General features: G+C 36.9%; 1 protein-coding gene and 1 non-coding gene across 6 annotated transcripts in view; one reads left to right on the top strand and one right to left on the bottom strand.

The window, feature by feature from the left end:
* RALGPS2 (Ral GEF with PH domain and SH3 binding motif 2) overlaps positions 1–24,550 on the top strand; it is a 122,169-nt gene that overhangs the window by 2,241 nt on the left and 95,378 nt on the right. The window contains exon 1 of one of the 5 annotated variants that reach the window (XM_059673727.1): positions 6,445–6,467. The exons of the other annotated variants lie outside the window; for them this stretch is intronic. The gene's annotated coding sequence lies outside the window, so the exon portion shown is untranslated. Of the gene's footprint in view, positions 1–6,444; positions 6,468–24,550 lie in introns of those variants that run through there. 5 annotated transcript variants of the gene reach the window in all.
* LOC132221487 (U6 spliceosomal RNA) lies at positions 23,912–24,018 on the bottom strand. Its single transcript, XR_009450017.1, has one exon. It is a non-coding gene; the product is annotated as a U6 spliceosomal RNA (small nuclear RNA).

Below are 24,550 nucleotides of genomic sequence, written 5' to 3'. Positions count from 1 at the left end.
ACATTGAAGCTTTTGTCCAGAGGCCCAGTTTGTTCACTAGTTCGTTCATTCATTCATTCATTCATCCATCCATCCATCCATCCATCCATCCATCCATCCATCCATTCATTCATTCATTCTATACATATTTATTGAGTACCTGCTTGGTGCCTAAATGTGAGGGATACAAAGAAAAAGACAGGTCTGTGTCCTGATGGAGCTTAAAGGGTAAGTGGGGAATTAGTCTACAACTTCATTGTCAAATAACACTGTTTAATGTTACTTTAAGAAGCACGAACTCTGATGAGGTTCTTTTTTTTTTGATTAAGATATTATTTGTGTTTTTTCCTTCTAAGAATAGTGGGAGTTAATACGGAGTGAACAAAGGCAGTAAGACAGTTGTTTTAAAAATATGCTAATGTTTATATACATTGGGTGTCTGGTTCCCAACTATACCAAAAATAAACATCCTACCTGAAATTAGATGACACAGAGTTTACATGTGGTTGAACAGCTTCATTCTTTTGGCTTATTTAAATGAAATGTTTGCTAAAAATATTCCCTCTTGGTGCTTGTTTATAGGAGAGTCTAATTCTTGTTCAAGTCTAAATTTTAAAAAAGCGTCATCTGCCTGTGTGTGCGTGAGTGGACCAGTGTCCTACTTTTCTTCTGTAAGAATCTATAACCATTAATAGCTGAAATCAGAAAAGTTTGAAAGTGATTGGTTCCTTTTTTTACTAAAATATGACAAATATTGGTGTCATTCTTTACAGATCACAGTTTTTCTGTATAGTGATACTTTGATACTTTTCATTGACAGGACCCTTATGCAGGCATTATCTCCATTTTAGATGAGGAAACGGGTTTGGAGATGGTAGGCATACAGGTAAAGCAGAGAACCCCAACCCCCATGGCTATAATTGTGATGCTCCACGCTGGAGTGTAGAGAGCTGTGGAAAGAGCATCTACATCTTGTGCTACCACAGTTCAGCATAGAGTATAGCTCCTGGCTGCTTGTCCAGAAACCTCTAAACTTTTAAACTTTAAACTCAACTAGTAATTGAAATTTAGTTAACTGAATTTTTCTTTTTGTGAGTTAAACTTTCAAACCTATTTAAATCTAGAATTATTGCTTATTTTGCTATTTAAAGGAGATAGTTTGATTTTATTTCTCCTGGTATAAGTGTTTTTAGAATAAGCTGTGTTAAAATCAATTCTGTTTTTTGAATATGTGATTTTTAAGTTACTCAATTTTCAATGAAAAGATAATTCCAATAGCTTGACACTACCTCAGCCTGAGTGAGGGTCCTTGGAGAGTAAAGTGAATGTATTGCATTACCCCATAAATTATTTCTTTAAATGTGTGTTATTCCCATTGGTTTAGGGTTCCTCTTTAGTGAGGGAATGAAGATTAAATGTGATAAATTTTGGTAACTTGAAATTAATCTGGAATCTTTCTTGATTAACTTGAAATTAACCTGGAATCTTTCTTGATTAATGTCTTCAGCTTTTGATTTAGGAAAACTTAGGAATAAAACACTGAAATTTGAAATGTGTAACATCCACCTAATCTATGGAAAGAAAGGAGTTTGCGTATAAATGTACCCAGTCACATTAATAAGTAATGGATTAGGTTGAGGGTGCCTGGCAATTTGTATATGCCACTATGGAGAACCTTCAGTACTGGCTCCTCAGTGAGCCATTGCTTTGGAATATGAGAGGCGTAAAAAGAATATCCTACCTTGAATTTACTAGTAATTGGTACACTTCTGTTATTTTACTTACATGACCTTTTCTCAAAACAGATTTTCCTTTTTAGGTTGGTTTTTCCTTTTGGTTGTGTCTTGGAGAGCCCTTTTCAATTCATTGATTCATTCATTTTGTTTGTTTTTCTCAAGATTTTTAATTGATTTTTATTTTTTAAGATATATTTTTATTGATTTTTTTTTTTACAGAGAGGAAGAGAGAGGAATAGTTAGAAACATCTTGAGAGAGAAACATCGATCGGCTGCCTCCTGCACACCCCCTACTGGGGATGTGCCTGCAACCAAGGTACATGCCCTTGACCGGAATCGAACCTGGGACCCTTCAGTCCGCAGGCCGACGCTCCATCCACTGAGGCAAACCGGTCAGGGCGAGATTTTTAATTGATTTTTAGAGAAAGGAAGGGAGAAGAAGAGAGAGAGAAACATTGATTGGCTGTCTCCTTTATACCCTCCCTACCGGGGAGAGCCCATAATTGGGGTGCCCTAACCAGGAATCAAACTGGCAAGCTTTGGTGCACAGACAACACCCAATCAGCTGGGCCACACTGGCCAGGGATTGGAGAGTCCTTTTCTGAAAACCGTACCTAAATAACACCCCTATCACACTTTACCCTTACCTTTATTTTTCTTCACAACATTAATATTATAGCACACATTGATTTGTTTATATTATTATCTGCTTTCCTCTGGATGTAAGCTTCATGAAGGCAAGGACTAGTGTTGTATTCCTAACACCCAGAAAAGTAGCTGGCACCATAGTCAATACCCAGATAATACTTGCGGGGTGACTGAATTAATAGGTATGAAGAGTTACGAAAACCATTAATTTTGTTTGTTTTAACTTTTTCTAGAAACTGTCCCATTATATTCAAACATATCAAGTAATTGATTGTTCAAAAAAAAAAATTTTTTTTAATTGGGAAAGTCCAGGGACTCTTACCCTTCTGCTCAAATTTGCATTGTGGCTCTCACTCCTGCAACACATTAGTTTGTGATTGCCCTTCACTGAGATTCTGACAATTCTCCCTGCCTTTTCCCTGTGTTGAGCCTGTGGTCTCTGGATCCCTGCCTTCCTTTCTCAATTTACACTTTTGTTTTGGTGAAATGCATCCCTTGGTAACTTTCAAGAAAATGTATGAGAAGGTAAAACTTTTGAGATGTTTGTATTGCTGAAAATATCTTTCTTCTACCCTGACACTTGGGTTGATTATTTGGCTGATCTGGGCATAGAATTCCAAGGTGAAATGTTTTTCCCTCAAAATTTAAGGGATCCCATTATAATTATCTAGCTTCAGGTGGTTGTTGGAAAGTCTTATGTCTCCTAGTCCTCATCCTGCCCTGTTAAGATCTTTTCTTTGTCTTCAGTATATCTGATAGGTCTCTGATGTTGTCCATGTCTTGTGTGGATCTTACTCATTTCTTGTGCATGGCACTTAGTGTGCCCTTCCAACCAGCACTGCCCATTATAGATGAGAGGAGAGATGATCTAGTGTGGGGGTCAGCACATTTTTTCTTTCAAGGGCTAGATAGTAGGGTGTAGGCTCTATGGGCAATACACTACAGTTCAGCTTTGCTTTTGTAGCATGAAAGCAGCCTTAAGCAGCTTGGGCTGTGGTTTGCTGAGCCCTGATCTATGCACAGGTGGAGGATAGAGGTAGGGAGAGAAGACAAAATACGTTGACAGAGGCATGATGATAGTGGTCTGAGGAAGTTCCCATCTGAGGTTTTCTGTTTACCTTAGTGAATGGGAAGCATGGGCATTAGCTGAGAGTAGGGAATAAAAGGGACTATGTATTTGAGGTTTGAGAAGAGGGAAAAATATATGACATAATCACCTACCCCAGAGTGGAAAAGGGAATAAAATAGAGAAATATAGTGTGATTGCCAGGCAGCATTAAGGGCTCACTTTAGATGGTTTAAATTTCATGTTTCTTGCTTTAATAGGAATATTGCTAAAATCTCATCATTAAGAATATCTCACCATAGGTTATTTATTTAAATTAGGTAGGGTTATTTTATTAATCTTAAAAATATTTTCAGAAGTAATATACGTGTATTTTTACATATACATATGTATGTGTATGTGTATTTTTACATATACATATTTAGTCTATATAACTGCTTTTTTATACAGAAATATCAAAAGAAAGTACTATAATTTTTTCCCAAATGCAAATTTTGATTTAGAAATCATTTATTTATTCATTAAAAAACACACACACCACATCATAGAGCACTTTCTATGTGCTAGGAATAGTTTTTGGTGCTGGGAATACAACAATAAACAAAAAGACAAAAATACTTGCCTTTATTTACATTTACATTTTAACATAGTAAACTATATACACACATAAACATGATTAAGAAAGGAACATTGCGGAGAAAAGAGGGAATATATTGTTACTAAACTTATTTTTTCAACTTTACATATAATTAACACAATTGTAAGATACTTGAAGTGTACAGTGAGGTTATTTGAGATATGTATATACATATTTACCCTTTGTGTGTGAGAGAGAACATTTAAGTTCTACTTTTTAAGCAAATTTCAGTTATATAATACTGTGTTATCCACGGTAATTACTATGTTATACATGAGATCCTCAGACTTTACTCATCTCATAATTGAAAATCTGTACCTTTTTACAAATCTCTCCCCGTTTTCCTCAATTTACTATACATTTTGATAGATAACTAAAAGATTAAGAGATACTTTCTAGTCTTAGTCTTAGAGTTTTAAAAAATATCATGAATAAGTATTGAATTTTATTAAGTGCTTTTTCTGTATTGGCAGAATTGATCATAGGTATTGCCTCCCTTAATCTGTTAAGATCTATTACATTCTTAAATTATCTCCTGTTTGTATAATTGGGTCCTACTTAGCTGTGTTGCATTTGTTTTTTCCTTCTACACTGCTGAACTTGATTTACCATTGTTTTACAGTTTTTTAAAATCCACATTTATCAGTAGATAAATCTATCAAAGGTTTATATGTATGTATGGTAGCTTCAGAGTTCTGCTGGCTATATAAAATGAATTGTGAAGCTCCCCCGCCCCTTTTTTTTCTGTTTTTTTGAAATAGATAACACAGGAATTATATGCTCCTGCAGGGAAGTGTGGATGTCATGTGGAAGGTGAAAATTAAAGTTTCTAGAACAGCTGTTCTCAGCCTGTGGGTCGCGACCCCTTTGGGGGTCGAACGACCCTTTCACAGGGGTCGCCTAAGACCATCGGAAAACACATATATAATTACATACTGTTTTTGTGATTAATCACTATGCTTTAATTATGTTCAATTTGTAACAATGAAAATACATCCTGCATATCAGATATTTACGTGACGATTCATAACAGTAGCAAAATTACAGTTATGAAGTAGCAACGAAAATAATTTTATGGTTGGGGGTCACCACAACATGAGGAACTGTATTAAAGGGTCGCGGCATTAGGAAGGTTGAGAACCACTGTTCTAGAAGAAAACAGGAAAATATCCGCATGACCCTATGGTAGGCAAAGGTGTTTGTTTTCAAAAGTACAGAAAAGGTTTTAACCAGAAAAGCAAAGATTGATAAATTGTTCTTCATTATGTTCATCAAAAGATACTCCTAAGACAGTGAAAAGGCAGTAAGTAACACACTAAAAAATGCCTGTAATACTTAAATCTTACAGAGGACTTGTAATCATACCAGATAAAAAAATGTATGTTCCCCTGGCCAGATAGATGAGTTGGTTGGAGCCTCATCCCATGCACCGAAGAGTTGCTGGTTCTATACCTAGGTTTCAGGTTCCATTCCCCTCAGGGTGCCAGGGTGGGTAAGGGAGGCAATTGATCAAAGTTTCTCTCTCACTTCCATGTCCCCCCCCCCTCCTCCTCCTCTCTCTCCTCTCCTCTCTCTAAACATATCCTTGGATGAGATACATACACACACACACGCAGCCAATTTTAAAACAATTGGACAAAAGACAGGAATAGCCATTTACCTGTATTTATTTACTTCTAGTATTATGGCTTAAAAGTTTTTCATCTTAATTCATCCTATTTTAGTAAGATCTAATTTTTCATCTTTTTATTCAAATGGGTAGCTAACTGTCATAAAGTTAACGGTGTTTTGAACAAGGAGTGGCAGACTCAAATGTGCATGTTTGAGAAACATTGTTTGGTTTCATCTAGTCTAAAAATTATCAGTTGCATTTTCTAACAAATGTATAAACCCTATAGTTTAATATACATTGAAAGAAATGAGGATGTCAAAACTACAATTTCATGTTGCCTTAAATTTCTAAATATATCTGAGTGTTTTTGGAATCCATCAAATAGTTTACTAAGTTAAATTGAAAGTCAGTTTTTGTGTGTGATATAGACAGTGGTTTTAATCCTGTGCTTAAGACTTGTAGGAGTCTGGGCACGTTACTTAATTTCTTTATTATTCAGCCTCCCTTATTTATAAAGTGGGTATAAGAGTGTCTTTTCACAGGATCATTGTAAAGATTAAATGAGAAAGTATAATAAGCAGAGTGTTCAACTGAATTAGTTCTTCACTCTTCCTCTTTCAGGACCATGAAGAGCAAGTGTAATCATATCCTGGCTTCTATCTGGGGTTACTCTAGATCTCTTGGATTACTGGAGCAATTATTCTTCAGACCACTTCCCATCCTGATTTAGATTCCCAGGATTTGACAGAATGTCCCTGGCCTTCTGGCATTAGCTTCCATGACAAATCTGTATGTTTTCTTTTGCTGTTTTTAAGCTCTCTTCGGAATGTCCTGGAATCTTTATAGATCTTCATATATTTTAGGGTGTCGTAGATGGGTTAATATGTAATTTAGGTTTGATATAGTTTTTTATTCTGTATGTTGTTGCTAAGATAACCTCTGTTGCTGTTCTTTTAGTTTTGATTTGCAGATAATCTTTTTATAGGCCTGTGTGGTTTAGATCCTATCTCTTAAAGCTGGCGGATAGGAGTAAGTCTTCTAAAAGAGAAACATTTTGAGGGTATCTTATGGATAAGAAACTTCTCTTTTGACTTGCTTCTTTCTGGCAGCAGTATTTTTGAATGTTTTCTGTGAGCATAATACTTGTAAATGTTATCATAGAAGTATAAGTCTTAGTCTTCACATGCATTTATATCTTGGTGAGACATGAAATTTTATACATGAAATCACAGTAAATAACGTAAGACCATATGTAGTTAATGTCATACTGCAGTGCAGTTCACAGGAGAGGCTCAGTGAGGGCACGGAGAATGGTCCTCGGAACGTTTCATTCAGGTGGAGAGTACATGTAGTATTGGGGAGTAGCATGACTGAAAATGCAGCCACAAGAACTCTAGTATTGAAGGGTTTATTTGGGATGGGGTGCAAAATACAATTACATTTGATAAGGTGGGACCAGATTACTCAGCCCTTAGAAATAAAACAGGTTAGAATTAAAATGATAGTACATATTATTACTAACTTTTAGCTTCTCACTATTTCCTTTGTTCTTTTTAAAATTTGTAAATGAAGATTGGAGGAAAAATCTAGTTTAGAACCTACCTTTTTCTTCCTTAGTTTTTTGTGTATTAGGTAATTTTAGGTAATCTTCCCAACAAAAGGCTTAAAACAAAATAATTTCCCTATGGGGAAGTATTATTAATAAGTATTATGTTTACTTTATCCTTTCCGTCCCTATCCTTGACCTTAGCTAATTATGTAGCAGAAAGTTTTAAACTTAAAGCCTTTCTCTGCCATTAAGAAAACCAAAGGTGTAGGATAAAACCCACCTGCAAAAAGGTTTTAAAGATCTCACTTGGAGGTTTGAACTTAAGGGAACTAGCACTACTGTTGAAGCCTTCTGTGCTGCAGTTGTCTATCTAAGCAGTGTGGGCACCTGTGACTGGGCTGTAGATACAGCTGTAGGAATGGACAGGAGCAGTGATGTTTACTACTTCTTTCTGAGCAGAATTGAGCATGATAGGTGACAGTGGGTTTTCCTTCTCTCATGGGTTGTACTGTTGACATAGTATGGCAACCTTTGATTTAACAATAGCTGGACCTGTGACTCATGTCATAGTTTCGTGACACTGTAAATTTTGTAATCTCCTTAACAACCAAAATTTGTATTTATAACTGCATAATTATTATAACTAAATAAGTTAGTAATACTGATAAGACTTTTGAGCCTGTGATGAGTGCTGACTTAGCTGACTCACTGTCCTAGACATGTGTTTTATAATTCTGGTCTGCCCACAGTTCTTTGAAGGAAATCTAATTTTTCTGTAGTACATGGCAGAGGAACCCTCAATAGCTCTGGGGGTTTTTTTGGTTTTGTTTTTTACCATGTAAACTGTATAGCAACTGATTGGTCCAGGAGTGGGCATTTTACTTAAGGGCTACTCATTTGTAAGCCAGCTAACAATCTAGGCTTGTCCTAGTGGGGAAAATTATAGCCATTTATGGGAAACATGGAGTTTATTTGCAGTTGAGCCATGGGAGCTGAAGCTTGAAGAATGCATCAGTGTACAGGCCTGTAAAACCAAAGTTTATGGAAAGGAAGTACAGTATAAGCAGAAGCTATGAGTTACAGAAATGACACAGGAGATGAGGAAGCCAATTAGTAACTAGAAAAGAATAGAGCATCTGTGCCAAGAGAAGCACACGATTCTAAGAGCAAAACCCTGTGGTCTGAAAGAGAGAGAAACGGGCAGAGCATGAGATTGAAGATTCTGGTTTCTGGCTCTGTAGATACTCTTCTTCCATTACTCTAGTCTTCTGTGGCTCCTCCCCTTCTTGAGCTCATTTCGGTTTTTTTCTCAGGAAAGAGTCAGACTTTTGGCAATGGAATTCTGGCTCTATCATTTACTAGCTGTGTAACCTTGGGCAGGTTGTTTAACTCTGTGTCATTCTTCATCTGTAAAATGAACGTCATAATATTATACCTTCCTCATAGAGTTGATGTGAGGATTAAATGAGATGACACATGCAAAGCTTTTAGAACAATTCTAAGCACATAGTAAATGTTCAGTAAATAGTATACATAATGCTATTTGGGGTCATTTGAATGAATTTCTTGTAACTAAAAGAGTTAATTTCTTGTAAGCTAAGGAGTTAATTTGCTTGCAGATTCTATTAGAGCAGTGCAAACCAGTATGTGGGCTGGGTAAGCAAGATTACTTTAGTAGTGCAAAGGGAATTTATTAAAAATACAGTCTTATTCAACGTGAATAATAGGACTTGCTATTTATTAAGCATTTAATAGATGCTTGGTGCTATTCTAATAATTTTACCTATTTTACTCATTGGATAGTCACGATAGCTTGGTGAAGTAAGTACTATTGTTATTTTCATCTTAAAGAGGTAAAAACTGAGAAACAGGGAAGCTAATCATCTTGCCTAAGATTATACAATACATATATGAAGTGGTATAATGTTATTTGAAGGTAGACCGTGGTAAGTTAAAAGATGTATACAATAAATCCTAAAGCAATTATATTTTTTAAAAGGTTACAGGTAATAAACCAACAGAAGAGATAAAATGGAATCAGAAAATATACTCATGTAATTCAAAAGAAAGCATAATAAGAAGGAAACAAATAGCAAGGTTATAAACTTGAACATAAACAAATCAATAATCATGTCAAATATAAGTGGCCTAAACACACCAGCTAGAAGACAGAGATTGTCAGATTGTATAAAAAAGCAAGACCCAACTATATCCTTGCCTATAAGAAACATACTTTATTTTTTTTTTTTAGTTTTATTCATTTCTTTTTTTTTTTATTGCTTAAAGTATTACAAAGGGTATTACATATGTATCCATTTTATCCCCCCGCCCTAGACAGTCCCCTAGCCTCCCCTATCACCCAGTGTCTTATGTCCATTGGTTATGCTTATATGCATGCATACAAGTCCTTTAGTTGATCTCTTACCCCCCTACCTCCTGCCCCCCAACCCTCCCCGGCCTTCCCGCTGCAGTTTGACAATCTGTTTGAGGCAGCTCTGCCTCTGTATCTATTATTGTTCAAAAGTTTATAATGGTCTCTATTGTCCATGAATGAGTGAGATCATGTGGTATTTTTCCTTTATTGACTGGCTTATTTCACTTAGCATAATGCTCTCCAGTTCCATCCATGCCGTTGCAAATGGTAAGAGTTCCTTCCTTTTTACAGCAGCATAGTATTCCATCGTGTAGATGCACCACAGTTAAGAAACATACTTTAAATATAAAGATACAAATAGGTTAAAAGTAAAGCATGAAAAACAAATACCATATTTACAATAGTCAAAGTTGACATGGCTATATTAATGTCAAAGTGGACTTCATTCATAGCCAAGAATATTTCCAAGGACAAAGGATGTCATAATGATAAAGAGGTTGGTTCATCAAGAGGACAAAACAGTTCTAAACATTTGTACTTTTAATAACAGAATTTTTAAAATACATGAAATAAAAACTGATGGATTTCCAAGGAGAAACAGTCAAATCCTCAGTTTTAGTTGGATATTTCAATACCCTCTCAGTATTGAAAATTACAAAGGTATAGTGGACTTGAACAATACTGTCAACCAGTTTGACCTACCTAATGAATGTTTATAGAAAATCCACTTAACAGCAGAGAATATTCTTCTTTATTCTTCTTAGGTCCACACAGAACAGTTTCCATGATGGACCATAATTTGGGCCATAAAACATGTCTCAGTAATTTGAAAGGATTGAGATTTTATGTTACCCAATCACGATGGAATTAAATGAGGAATTAACAGAAAATTGGAAAATTTTCTAATAATTGGAAACTAAGTAATACAATTCTAAATAACCTATGGGTCAAAGAAGAGATCAAAAGGAAATTAATAAATATATTATACTGAATAAAAATGAAAACACAACATATCAGATTTTGTAAGATGCCAGTAAAGCAGTCAGTACTTAGGGGTCAGTTTATAAGCACCGAATACCTATATTGGAACAGAAAAAAGATCTCAAATTAATGACCTCTACTTCCACCTTAAAAATGAGAAAAAAGGTAAAATCATTAGAAGAAGGGAAACGGTAAAGATCAATGTGTAGAAAACAAACACAATAGACAAAATCAGTGAAACCAGAAACTGGTTCTTTGGGAAGATCAGTAAAATTGATAATGCTCTAACCAAACTGGTTAGTATCAGAAATGACAGGTGACATCACTACAGATTCTACAGATAATAAAAAAATAATAAGAATACTATGAACAACTTTATGGCTGTACATTTTACAACAGAGCTACAGTGGACAAAGTCTTCAAAAGATACACACTACCAAACTTCAATCAAGAATAGACAGCCTGCATAACCCTATCTTTAATAGATACCTCAAGTATCTATTAAAGAAACTGGATTTATAATTAAAATAGTCTCACCAAAGAAAAAAATACTCTAGGCCCAGATGACTTCACAAGTGAATTCTAAATTTTAAGGATGAATTGTACTAGTTTTACACAAGCACTTCCAGAAAATTGCAGAGGTGGGACTACTTACTAACTTCGTGAGGCCAGTATTACCCTTAAGTTCAAACCAGACAAAGGCATTATGAGAAAAGAGGGCTATACAGAAATATTTCACATGAGTATACATACAAAAATTCTACACAAAGTATAGCAAATTGAACGCAGCAACTTATTTTAAATAATAATACATCATGACCAAGTGGGGTTTATTCTAGGAATGCAAGGTTAGTTTAACATTTACATTCAATGTAATTCACTCTGCCAGCCAACTAAAAAAGAAACCACATGATCATCTCAATAAATGCAAAAAGAAAAGGATTTTACAATCTTGCCCTTCATTTCAGATAATAACTGTAAGCAAATTAGGATTAGGAAGAAACTTCAATCCAATAAAGCACCTCTCTGAAAAAACTACAGATAATGTAGTTTTCATAAAATATCAAATACTTTTCCCTAAAATCGGGAATAAGACAAGGTCGTCTACTCTCATCACTTCTGTTCCACCGTTTACTGGAGGTTTTAGCCAGTGCAGCCAAGTGAGAAAAAGAAAGAAAAGGCATCTAGAATGGAAAGGAAGAAGTACCTTTTAAAAGTTTTTATTGACTTCAGAGAGAGGAAGGGAGAGGGAGAGATAGAAACATCGATGAGAGAGAATCACTGATCGGCTGCCTCCTGCATACCGCCTACGGGGATTGAACCTGCCACTCCGGGTGTGTGCCCTGACCAGGAATTGAACTGTGATCTCCTGGTTCATGGGTCAACGTTCAATTGCTGAGCCACACTGGCTGGACAAAAGTACCTTTTTCTGAAGATGACATGACTGTGTAGAAAATCTGATGGAACCTATGAAACTACTAGAAGTAAGTTGTGTGATACATGATTATATAAATATCAGTGTATGAACAGTCAGAAATTGAAATTTAATAATACCAGTGCCATTGATAATAGCAACTTGTGTGAAATACGAAAAACCACACAACATTGCTGAACATAATTTAAAGAAGACTTAAATAGAGAGATACTCCTTATTCATGGGTTGGAAGACTCATTGCTGCTAAGATGACAATTCTTCCCAGATTGATCTGTTGGTTCATTGCAGTCCTAATAAAAATTTTGACAGGCTTTTTTGAAGAAATTGACAAGCTGATTCTAAAATTCATGCAGAAATTAAACGGACCGAGAATGGCAAAAACAACTTCGAAAAAGAACAACAGAATTGGAGAGCTAATACTACCTGATACCATAGTTCATTATAAAGCTAAACAAAGCATTGATAGAGAAATAGAGTCCAAAAATTAAGCCAATACATGCCATGCATGGACAGTTGAGTTTTAACAAAGTGCAGAGGCAATTTCAGTGAAGAAAGGTTAGTTTGTTTAGGATGCTGGCACAATTGGCTGTCCGTATACGCAAGTGTATGAACTTCAGTCTATATCTTGCACTGTATACAAAAATTAAAATGAATCGTAGACCAAAATGTAAAATCTAAAATTATAAAACTTATTTAGATAAAAACAGAAGAAATTTTTGTGATCTTGAGTTGGGCAGATATTTTTTAGGTACTAATATACCACCAAAAGTACAGTCCATAAAATAAAACGAACTTCATCGAATTCAAAATGTTTGCTCTTTGAAAGATATTAAGAGAATGAAAAGACAAGCTGAAAAAATATTTGTCGATCAAATATCTATCGAAATAAGGATTTATATCTACTGTGTGTGTATATGTGTATGTGTATATGTGTGTGTGTATGTGTATATATGTATATGGGGAGATTATATACACACGCACACACACACACACACACACACACATATATATATATATATATATATCACTCTCAAAAACTAGATTGTTTATATAATATTGAATGGCTAAAAGAAAAAAGACTGGCCTTACCAGCTGTTGGCCACGGTGTGAAAGAACTGGAACTCGATATAGTACTTCGTTGTTGAGACTGTAAAATAGTGCGACCAGTTCTTAGAAACAGTTTGGTTGTTTCTTAACATGTTAAATATAGACCTACCAGCTATTCTACGCCTAGACTAGATACTTATTGGAAAGGCTTGTGCAGTAATATTCACAGCAGCTTTATTTGTAATAACCACTAAAACCCAAATGCCCATCAATAGATGAATGGATAAACAAATTATGATATATCCACACTACTTGGCAATAAAAAAGGCATGAACTATTGATACAACACAATGAATCTCAAAATAAATATGCTGATTGAAAGAAGCCAGGTACTTTGGAGTGACAGGATATGTTCACTATCTTGATGATGGAGATTTTTTCACGGATATATACTATATACTTTGAACCTGTGCAGTTCATTGCATGCCACTCACATATAAATAAAGCTGCTTATCAAAGAGATGTAGTGAAGATCCTAATATAGATATGATATTAATAAAATATTTATGAAAAACTTTATATAACATGTATCGTTACTGCGTCTTTCACATGGTTATTTAAATATACACAAAGCTGCCCTGGCCAGTGTGACCCAGTTGGTTGGGTGTCATCCCTTGCACCGAGGAGTTGCTGGTTGGATTCCTGATTGGGGTGCATGCCCCAGTTGTGGTTCTATCCCTGGCGGGGAGTGTGTGGGAGGCAGGCTATTAATGTTTCACTCTTGAGTCAGTGTCAGTGTTTCTCTCTTTCTCTCCTTCCTTGTTTCTCCCTTCTCTCTCTGAAGATCGATAGAAAAATATACATATATACACAAAGAAAAGTTTATTGAAATCTTTTTCTTAGAGATTATTAAGAAATTTAATTAATTTGGAACAGCAGTTCTCAACTGGGGTAATTTTGCCCTCCCAGGGACATTTGGCAGCACCGGAGACTTCTGATTCCAAAATTGTTGATGGCATCTGATGGCTAGAGGCCACAGATACTACCAAACAGCCTATCATGCACAGCAAAGCCCCTCTCAACAAAGAATTGTCTGGTCCCAAATGACAATGTGCCATAGGAGAGAAGCCCTGATTTAGAGTGTCTAAAGTCAGTTTAGCTCTTATTATCTGAATCCTGTATTGAACATATTGACAAAACAAGTTGCTGAACAAAAACCTTTGGAGAAAATTGTCTTGAACTTTTGGGATTGTCTGGATGATGTGTTTATGAGACTTTCACTTTTGAAGTAATTATTTTTGTATAGCCATGTGGAGTTGATCTATTTGGATATGTTGCAGTATTTGCTTTTATATCATTTGGAAAAAACCTTAAAATATCACCACCAGTGGAGCTTAATTATAACCAATGGACTAAAATTTAGTTTTTATTTGCTTTTGAAATAATTAGTGCTACTTGAAGTCAGAAATTCAGAGTTAAGATTCAGTAATTTAAAAGGCCTAGTATCTAGCTGCCTTTTTGCCAGTATTCCACAGATAGGCCAGGACCCTGGTTCTCAGAGCCGATACCTCATTGGTTTTCCATTTAAAAAGTGGAAGGATGAGGAAGAAGGACAAGGATTTGAATTGGGTTGAGAGCTTTAGCCCTTAGTATGTTGCCTATGAGGAGCTGTATTTTTTTAATACATATATTTTATTGATTTTTTACAGAGAGGAAGGGAGAGGGATAGAGAGTTAGAAACATCGATGAGAGAGAAACTTGATCAGCTGCCTCCTGCACACTCCCTACTGGGAATGTGCCCACAACCAAGGCACATGCCCTTGACCGGAATCAAACCTGGGACTCCAGTCCACAGGCCGACGCCCTAGCCACTGAGCCAAACTGGTCAGGGCTAAGGAACTGTATTTTTTCCAGATAGAGTAATCCTTGGAATTTTGTATATTCGACTTGATTAGGAGTAGTTTGCTGCTCCTAGGGCACTGATGTTCCATGGCTGAATTTGGTCCACATACAGCCTTACCTGCATATTGCTCCCAAATCTTGTACTTAAGGAGTATTTTCTGGGGTAGAACCTGTTCTTGTTTTTGTTCTAGACCAGGGGTTGGCAAATTTTCTGGAAAGACCCAGATAGTAAATACTTTAGGCCTTTTTTTTTTTTCCTTCTCAATCCCTAAAGCCTCTGTGTGCCTATATGTTGTTTATGGTTATCTTCATAAACAACATAAATGCATGAATGCATCTCAGTTCACAAAAACGGGGCAGGATTCAGCACATGGGCCATACTTTTGCCAGCCCCTGTTCTAGACCATCAGCATTGTCTCTGTGAGACATTTGGCATTTTCTGGTTAGTTTCCTACTGGTGGATGTTTGCACATGGAAGAAAGTGGTTCCCTTCCACTTGCAGTTGCTCCGCTGTACTAATGGCTTTTACTGATGATGGTGTGGAATAAGTGAATAGCATGAACTTTAAATGGGAAGTAGAATGATAAGGCATGCTCAGTTCCTTTCTTGCTCACAACCCACATGCAGATGGCCAATACATTATAGCAAGTTTACCTTTGGAAAGTCTTTGGAATTACATTTTTAAAAATGTACTTATAACCCAGGCAGCGTGGTTCAGTGGTTGAGCATCAACCCATGAACCAGGACCCATGAACCAGCAGGTCATGGTTCAATTCCCAGTCAGGGCCCATGCCTGGGTTGTGGGCTTGATCCCCAGTGGCAGGGGCATACAGAAGGCAGCCAATCAATGATTCTCTTTCTTCATTGATGTCTCTCTCTCCCTCTCTCCCTCTCTCCCTCTCTCTCTCTCTTTCTCTCTCTCTCTCTTTCTCCCTTCCTCCCTCCCTCCCTCCCTTTCTCTCCCTCTTTCTCCCTCTCCCTTCTACTCCCTGAAGTCAATTAAAGCATATTTTTAAAAATTAAAAGAATGCTTCTTTAAAAAATACTTATAATCTTTTGGTTGGTATAGGGCAATAACCTTTTTATTGCTGTATTTGATTTTGAGTTTCCATTTCTAACTATCAACCGCCATTGGTGTTGCCAGTGACTTTTCTAAAAAGTATTACGGCACACATCCTTGCCTGTAATTACACTGTGACTCCCAGTCACTCAGAATAGTGGTTCTTAAACATTTTATTCCTGAGTCCCTTTGAAAATCACTTGATAGTTGTGAATCCAGGAAAATTTATTTTTTAAAGGGTTTATTTATTGATTTGAGAAAGAGGGAAAAAAAACATCGATTTGTTCCACTTATTTATGTACTTATTGGTTGATTCTTGTATGTGCCCTGACCAGAGATCAGACCTGCAATCTTGGCATATTGCAGTGATGGCAAACCTATGACACGTGTGTCAGCGGTGATACGCGAACTCATTTTTTTGGTTGATTTTTCTTTGTTAAATGGCATTTAAATATATAAAATAAATATCAAAAATACACATCTTTGTTTTACTATGGTTGCAAATATCAAAAAATTTCTATATGTGACACGGCATCAGAGTTAAGTTAGGGTTTTTCAAAATGCTGACATGCCGAGCTCAAAAGGTTCGCCATCACTGGCATATTGGGATGATGTGCTAACCAACTGAGCTACCTGGCCAGGGCTGCAGTCTGTCTTTGTAGTTTATTGTTCATGTTCACACACGCTCACTCACACTTGTGCTTTCTCTGTAAAGAATTAACTAACATCCTATCATGCCAATCAATTTTTTCTATTCTGATGTCTTCATAATTTTTTTTCTTCTTCTTGCAGATATGTCCTTACCATTTCCCCTCCGTCTGCCCAGTTTCTACTCATTAAGACTCATCTCAATGATCAGGTCTCTGTGAAGATTTCCTGACATTTCCTCTTTGCCAGACATAGTAAATAGGAAGGAATTGTAGCAAATGCAACATGTAGGGAAATCTTCATTTTGGGGCGTTGGGTTGGGAAGGATGAAAGGAGAAAATTTCTAGGAAAGATTTTTTTGCTCTTAAGAGATATCCCTCTTCTTAACCTCTTTGAGCCTCGTTTCCTAAGTTTGATGTAACCATTTTTATCTTAGGGGGCTGCTAAAATAAATGAAGAACAGTTGTAACCCCCATAACACCTCAGTATTTATACAGGAAATTCTCTTCATCTGGTCATTCGGTGGTCCCAGGACCTTATGCAGGAGTAAACATCTTCAGACACTCAGTACTCTTGATTCTTACTAAAATGTTATAATGGAAAACTAGATTGTAAATTTACTAAAATATATTACCTTTTTTTAAAAAAAAATCTTAACTGAGGACATGCCCATTGACTTGGGGGGCAGGGAGAGAGAGATTGAACCAGGGATCAAACCCACAACTTAGGTATGTGCCCTGAGCAGGAATCGAACCTGAAACCTTCTGGTATACAGAACGACACTCCAACCAACAGAGCCACACCAGCCAGAGCTAAAACAAGATATCTTGAAATCCTTCTGCTGAAATTGTTTTAAGCTGTGTGTGTGTGTGTAAGCTATAAACTGCTATGCAAATATTTTTGTTGTTATAGGCATTGTCACTTTTAAAAGACTGGTGGAATCTTTACTATGAGAGTACATGATGCTTTTTTGACTAGTCATTTGCTGATAGAACAATCTCTGTTTCACAGATTAACACTGTAGTTTTCACTATTCCATGAATGACTGGGAAGGTTATGACATATGATAGTTTATCAGTTTGCTAAGCACACACAGATTTGATCCTAATTCACTACCCAGTAGGCAAACCTCAATACAGTTCATTATTCTCTGCTTTTTTTGTACAGCAATTTTATTTACGCCAGCACTCTATGCTACTGGAGCCAACTCCTAGTGCTGGTGAACACTGAATAGGTCTAGGAAGAGGAATTTTGGATAAATTAAAAAGTGAAATATAAGACACTGGTGGCTTAAGTTCCTGGTGTAAATCAGTCTGTTCTGCAATTTTTATGATAATGTAAATAAGTATAAATTATTTCAGTATTTTTAGAATCATTAAAAAGTCTGTAGGAGTAAAAAAAAAAAAAAGTTATGCTTTAATGTGTTATATGCCATAGTAATATTCTTAAATTTTGGGATTTTTCAAGATGTTTTGGGACAAATTGGTAATCAACATCAAAGGTCATTGTACTTGGAGTTATCACATTTGTTGAGACTTGAATTCAATAGAAATGAATACTAATACGGTCTCAGTATGTATGTATATCTCCTCCTGAATTAAACTTATAAGATCATATAATTTACTAGTCCATTTATAAGGGCTCTACCTTTTCATTGCCTACAGGATAAAGTCCAGCCTCTTCTTTTTACTGGGACAAACATTGTCCTTTCTTTAAACCTACTTCTCCAGACGCAGTTCCTGATGCTTCCCGTCTCATTTATATTTTGCCCTCTAATTATACCATATTTAACTATAGGCGCTTCCCTAAATGCCAGGGACAAAAGATTTGACTATTCCTAGCCTTTGTACATGTTCTTTCCTTTGTCATATTGTTCATCTAAGGAATTTTATTAGATGTGAAGAGGGAAACTAGATATTTCACCCCAGCCACCTCCACATTTCCACAGTATTTAAACATTTAATTAGTTGGTGGGGAGAGGGTAATTTGGCTTTGTAGAAAGTGCTGAAGTTAGCAAACTGAAGACACACCTCTGCCATTAACTGATTATGTGAGCCTGGCCAGATCACATGACCTCCCACTGGAATGTTGTCTATGTAAAATCAGGGGATTGGAATAAAGCAGTAGATAAACTTACAACCCCTCTCCCCCCTTTCCTTTTTCTTTACTTCCTCTTTTCTTCCCTTCTTTCATTCTTGTGCATATGAAGGATACTTCCCTATCTCTCTCTTTTTCTTTATATTTCATTTATTTATTTATTTTTTTAGAGAGAAGAAGGGAGAGGGATAGAGAGTTAGGAACATCGATGAGAGAGAAACATCGATCAGCTGCCTCCTGCACACCTCCTACTGGGGATGTGCCCACAACCAAGGTACATGCCCTTGACCGGAATCGAACCTGGGACCTTTCAGTCCACAGGCCGACACTCTATCCACTGAGCCAAACTGGTTAGGGCATTCCCCATCTCTTTATAGTAAACTAGAGGCCCTGTGCACGAAATCCGTGCACGTGGGGTGGGGTGTCCCTTGGCCCAACCTGCACTCTCTCCAATCTGGGAGCCCTCAGGGGATGTGCTACTGACGGCTTGGGCCCGCTCCCCGTGGTTCTCTGCTCTCTGCGGGGCCTGCCTGCTCCACACCATGGTGATGGGCAAGCAGGCCCTGCTGGGTGCTGGCAGCAGACACTCCAGAGGCGGCAGAGCAATGAGGCTTGATCCGCTACCAGATTGGGTGGATCCTGCCTCTCCGCTTGGTCCCCGTGACCCCTGGCCAGGCTGACAGGCCCAAACACTCCAGCAGCAGGGCTGAGGGGACTGGACGCCTCCATCTTGTGGTTATGGGCGCCGCCATTTTTGTGATGGAATGATGGTTAATTTGCATATTACTCTTTTCTTAGATAGGATTGCTACAGCCATGATTCTCCTTTAGGAGTGGGAGTGTAGGGTATGCCCTGGGATATTGGGGGCAAATATTAACACATTGTTTGTGGGTAGTTTTTATCACGCGCTAACAGGTGGCACGGGCCATTTTTGCTAATTTTTTGCACAAATGGCAACGTTCAGTAAAATTACGATAACTTTAGTTTACGTATTTATACGTTACCCTCATTCTACCGCTAGTCTATAAAAAACGTATTAACACGTTGTATGCGGGAAACGTGTTCACACGTTTTACGTATTTATACGTTCTACCAGTGTAGTAGAGCGCGGGACACGTATTAATACGTTTTTTATAGACTAGCGGTAGAATGCGGGTAACGTATAAATACGTAAACTAAAGTTATCGTAATTTTACTGAATGTTGCCATTTGCACAAAAAATTAGCAAAAATGGCCCGCGCCACCTGTTAGCGCGTGATAAAAACTACCCGCAAACAATGTGTTAATACGTGTCCCGCGCTGTGCTCTACTACACTGGTAGAACGTATAAATACGTTTCCCGCATACAATGTGTTAAAATAAGGGAAGACTTGGGGATTTGAAATGTACCCCAAGCTGAGATCTTCAAATTACCTTTCACCTCTTAAGGAATGTTCATCTCTATTATTCTTTGTATTAGCGTGAGGCACAAGTATTTCTGGATCTACACAGTTTAGTTCCAAAGGCTGTTCACCAAGCGGGCTCTGAAGGGCAAAGTGACACTAAACCAGTGACCACTGAGGCCATCTCTTGGTGGGGAGAGTTGTCCTCTTGATTGGATGTATAGTTTTCTTAGTTCCTGTGAAATTTTGCAAGTTATGGGTTTTTAAGTTGAGCTTCTGTATACTTCAGAATAATTTATAGGATTCCTCCTCTACTTTTTACTTTGAAATAATTTCAAGCTAACAGGAAAGTTCTAAGAGTAATAAAGAGAATAAAATAGTTCACTCTCTATACAAATTCACCAATTGTTAACGTGTTGTCCCATTTGCTTTCTCATCACCTATTTCTCTCACATACATATACATACCGTTTTTCTGAAGTATTTGAGATTAGTTTGCATACCTCATACCCCTTTACCTTATAATACTTCAACTATGTTTCTTACCAGCAAAATTATTCTTTTATGTAACCACAGTGCAGTTATGTAACCACAGTGCAGTTACCAGTTCAGGAACTGATAGAGTACTTTTATCTACAATCTGTATTCCAGTTGTGTGAGTTGTCCCGATAAGATCTCATGATGCATTTACTGCCCTCTAATGTAGGACCTTTAGTTGGTATGCCTCTTTTTCTGTGTAATGCCTTTCTTTGTGCTTCATAACATTGACGTTTTAAAAGAATGCATTTAGGGAAGGTTCCTTCAGGTATGTTTGTTTCTTTCCTCGAAATTAGATAAGGAAAGTTCCTCAGGCTATGTTTGTCTATTTCCTCGAGATTAGATTCAGGGTATGCAGTCCCAGCTTGTGGACGTGATCACAAGTGATCTTTACTTCCCATGTGTCATGTCAGAGGCACATGGCGCCTGTGCTCCTCATTGGTGGTGGTAACTTTGATCCACACAGTGTAGTTCCTTATTTTCCCTCTTGCAACTAGTAAGCAATCTGTGTGAAAACACTGTTTTTTACTTTTTTCTAATTAAATTATCTTTATAGCCCTAACCCAGCCGTGGGCAAACTACGGCCCGCGGGCCGGATCCGGCCTGTTTGAAATGAATAAAACTATTGAAAAAAAAGACCGTACCCTTTTACTTTGAATTTATATCAGTTCACACAAACACTCCATCCATGCTTTTGTTCCAGCCCTCCGGTCCAGAACCCACCTCTGCAGCAGCACTAAGGAGCATCAAGCAGGCAGGCAGACATCCCCCAAGGGCTTCCCAACTGTGAGAGGGCGCAGGCCAGGCAGAGAGGACCCTCCCACACACACACACCAAGTGCATGAATTTTGTGCACCAGGCCTCTAGTTAGATATTAACAGGCTGAGTTCCTTTCTCTGACCATTCCTGGGCCTTCAGTGGCACACCTTTGCTAAATATATAAATCTCTTTCTGATTCAGTTCGATAGTTTTCATGTTTTAATTGCTAATATCATTCAGTATGTTCAGAATTTGGTTTTTGTTGTTTTATTTCAAATATATAGGATTATGAGTTAAATGAATACCCTTATGGGCTAGTGTTCCTTAGTGGAGTATGCACACACACACACAAAACACACAAAACAAACAAAAGTTTGGAGCACAGTTTATCTTTTTGCTTGGAACTTCCTGTTATCTGAATTTCTGGTTAACCTACATTTCTATTTTGGGCGAGGTCACATAGGAGATCGCAGCTCTTGTGTATTAGAATCACCTGTGAAATTATCTTCAGCAAACTTCTGTGCTGGAGATGGAATATAACCTTCAAAGGCATCATTTAATAGATTTCCCACTGTTTAATATTTAGTAACTTGAAAGTCTCTCTTCCACTATAAGTATTTACGTAGGCCATTAGGTACATGGAAATATAAACAATCTGTGTAGATGTGAGCCAGTTTATAAATGGATTACCTCATCACTTCTACAGTTTAATACAAGTGTAACAAAACTGTATCTGAAAGACTTACGTGTAGAGTCTCTATTGATTAAGGTAACAACAGTTTTAATCCAAGTGAATTTTTTAAAAGTAGCTTCACTATTTTAAAGCTTTTCTCTACTTACAGAAATAATGTCTATTTTTATAGATGGCGAGGTTTTTAAATGGACCAGTTTCTTTTCATTGGCCTTAATATAAGCATTCTACTTCAGGTGGTGTTATTAAGGTGGCATGTGATGTGAAAACTTTCTGCTATCCTTATCTTTCTTCTTCTAATTTAAGGTCTTAGCTTATTTTATTTTGGAAATCAAATTTCTCACACACCTTGAATATGTAACTAAAATATTTAGAAATAAAATATATGTCCTGGAAACTATATATTAGATATTTAACTTTAGACTATAATTTGTTAAGTGATCTAGTAAGCAGTCTTGCTGGAATATAATTTATTTAGTTCTTTTGACGTGAGACTTCTAAATATGTAGATTAATTTGGACATTATCACTTTTTTTCTTCTTTTGCAACCTGAGTAGTATGTGAAATTGCTAAACCTGTCATTGTGTTTGGCTTATAGTGTTGAAGTTTCTCAGACCTTGTCTTTTTAGTTTCAGGTTGTAAGTTACTGTTGTTTGAAAAATGATTGCTATCCTTTAAGAATTAAGTGAAGTTTAGAATTTTTTATTTACTTAAATACTGTACTACTAAGGGTACGTGGAATATTTTCAAGTTGTGTACTTTTGAATAAATGCACAAAATAATATAACATTTATGTTTAATCTACATTTAGAAAATAGTTAACATGCAAAGTGGTATCTCTCTTAAGGGACCTCTCACCATTAAATCCAATGATTCAGTATTGCAAACTATTTGTACATTTATCTCCTTGTCCTGAGAGATACAATTATTATCAGGTAACATGTTTACTCATTTAGGACTTCTTTTAAAAAAATGAGTACTTTTTAAAGTAAAAACATTTTTGGATTATTTAGTAAACCTTCAGTATACCTGTATCTTAAAATATACTTTCAAAATGCTTAATTTAGAGGAATAGTTTACTTGCCCTTTTAATCCATTAATTGATGTTGGAATTTTCACATGCTTCTGGAATTTAGAAGTAGAAGAGTTCTGTCTTCTCTTTTCCTTTTTCTTTTTTTTTTCTTTTTTTAAATCACATCACTGATAGATGGACTTAAATATTAGCAAAGTTCTTTGCCCAGGCCTTACAGCTGGCTGGTAGTGCCTAGGCTAGGATTTGGACCCAGGATTTCTGACTCCAAAATTTGTGTTCTTTCCATTATAGTATACCATTTCTAGAAGCATTGATTTTGTCTTTTTTTTTTTTATTGCTTAAAGTATTACAAAGGGTATTACATATGTGTCTATTTCCCCCCCCCCCCCGCCCTAGACAGTCCCCTAGCCTCCCCTATCCCCCAGTGTCTTATGTCCATTGGTTATGCTTATATGCATGCATACAAGTCCTTTAATTGATCTCTTACCCCCCTACCTCCTGCCCCCCAACCCTCCCCAGCCTTCCCGCTGCAGTTTGACAATCTGTTTGAGGCAGCTCTGCCTCTGTATCTATTATTGTTCAAAAGTTTATAATGGTCTCTATTATCCATGAATGAGTGAGATCATGTGGTATTTTTCCTTCATTGACTGGCTTATTTCACTTAGCATAATGCTCTCCAGTTCCATCCATGATGTTGCAAATGGTAAGAGTTCCTTCCTTTTTAGAGCAGCATAGTATAAAAAATATGGAATGCTTCACAAATTTGCGTGTCATCCTTGCGCAGGGGCCATGCTAATCTTCTCTGTATTGTTCCAATTTTAGTATATGTGCTGCCGAAGCGAGCACTGATTTTGTCTTTCTATATGATTTCATTTCTCTCAAACTCTCTCTGAGGTACATTTTATCATCTCTTACCTATAAATGAATAAACCAAAGTTCAGAGATTAAATAATTTACCCAACATAACACACCTGTTTAAAGTCCTATACGGAGTATTTCCTGTCTCATGCTTTTCCCACTGATCTCCTTCCTGTACCCCTTGGCCGAAGTTTGGACGGGGGAGGGGATGGTGGGATCGTGGGGTTCTGTCTTGTTTTTGTTTTCATTTAAGTATCATCTAAGTGAAATTGCCATTTCTATAGAATTTGGGATTCTGAAATGGAAGCTGGTGGTGGTAGGATGATCTGATTGGAGTTGAGATAGAATGTGACCATGGTAGGCTTTGTACAACTAAAAACTAGAAGAGGGTTCTGGAGAGCAGAGATTGGAGAAGCGTGGGTGGGAAAGGGGCCTGCTCACCACTTCAGATACTTTGTTGTTTTAAAAGCCCAGTGGCGTGCCCCTGGCACGTTAAACCTTGGAATACTGGTTTTGATTT

The sequence above is a fragment of the Myotis daubentonii genome, chromosome 18 (genome assembly GCF_963259705.1).
Source record: "Myotis daubentonii chromosome 18, mMyoDau2.1, whole genome shotgun sequence".
Taxonomy (NCBI): domain Eukaryota; kingdom Metazoa; phylum Chordata; class Mammalia; order Chiroptera; family Vespertilionidae; genus Myotis; species Myotis daubentonii.
Note: the sequence above shows the minus strand (reverse complement) of the source record. Positions and strands in the feature narration are given on the sequence as shown.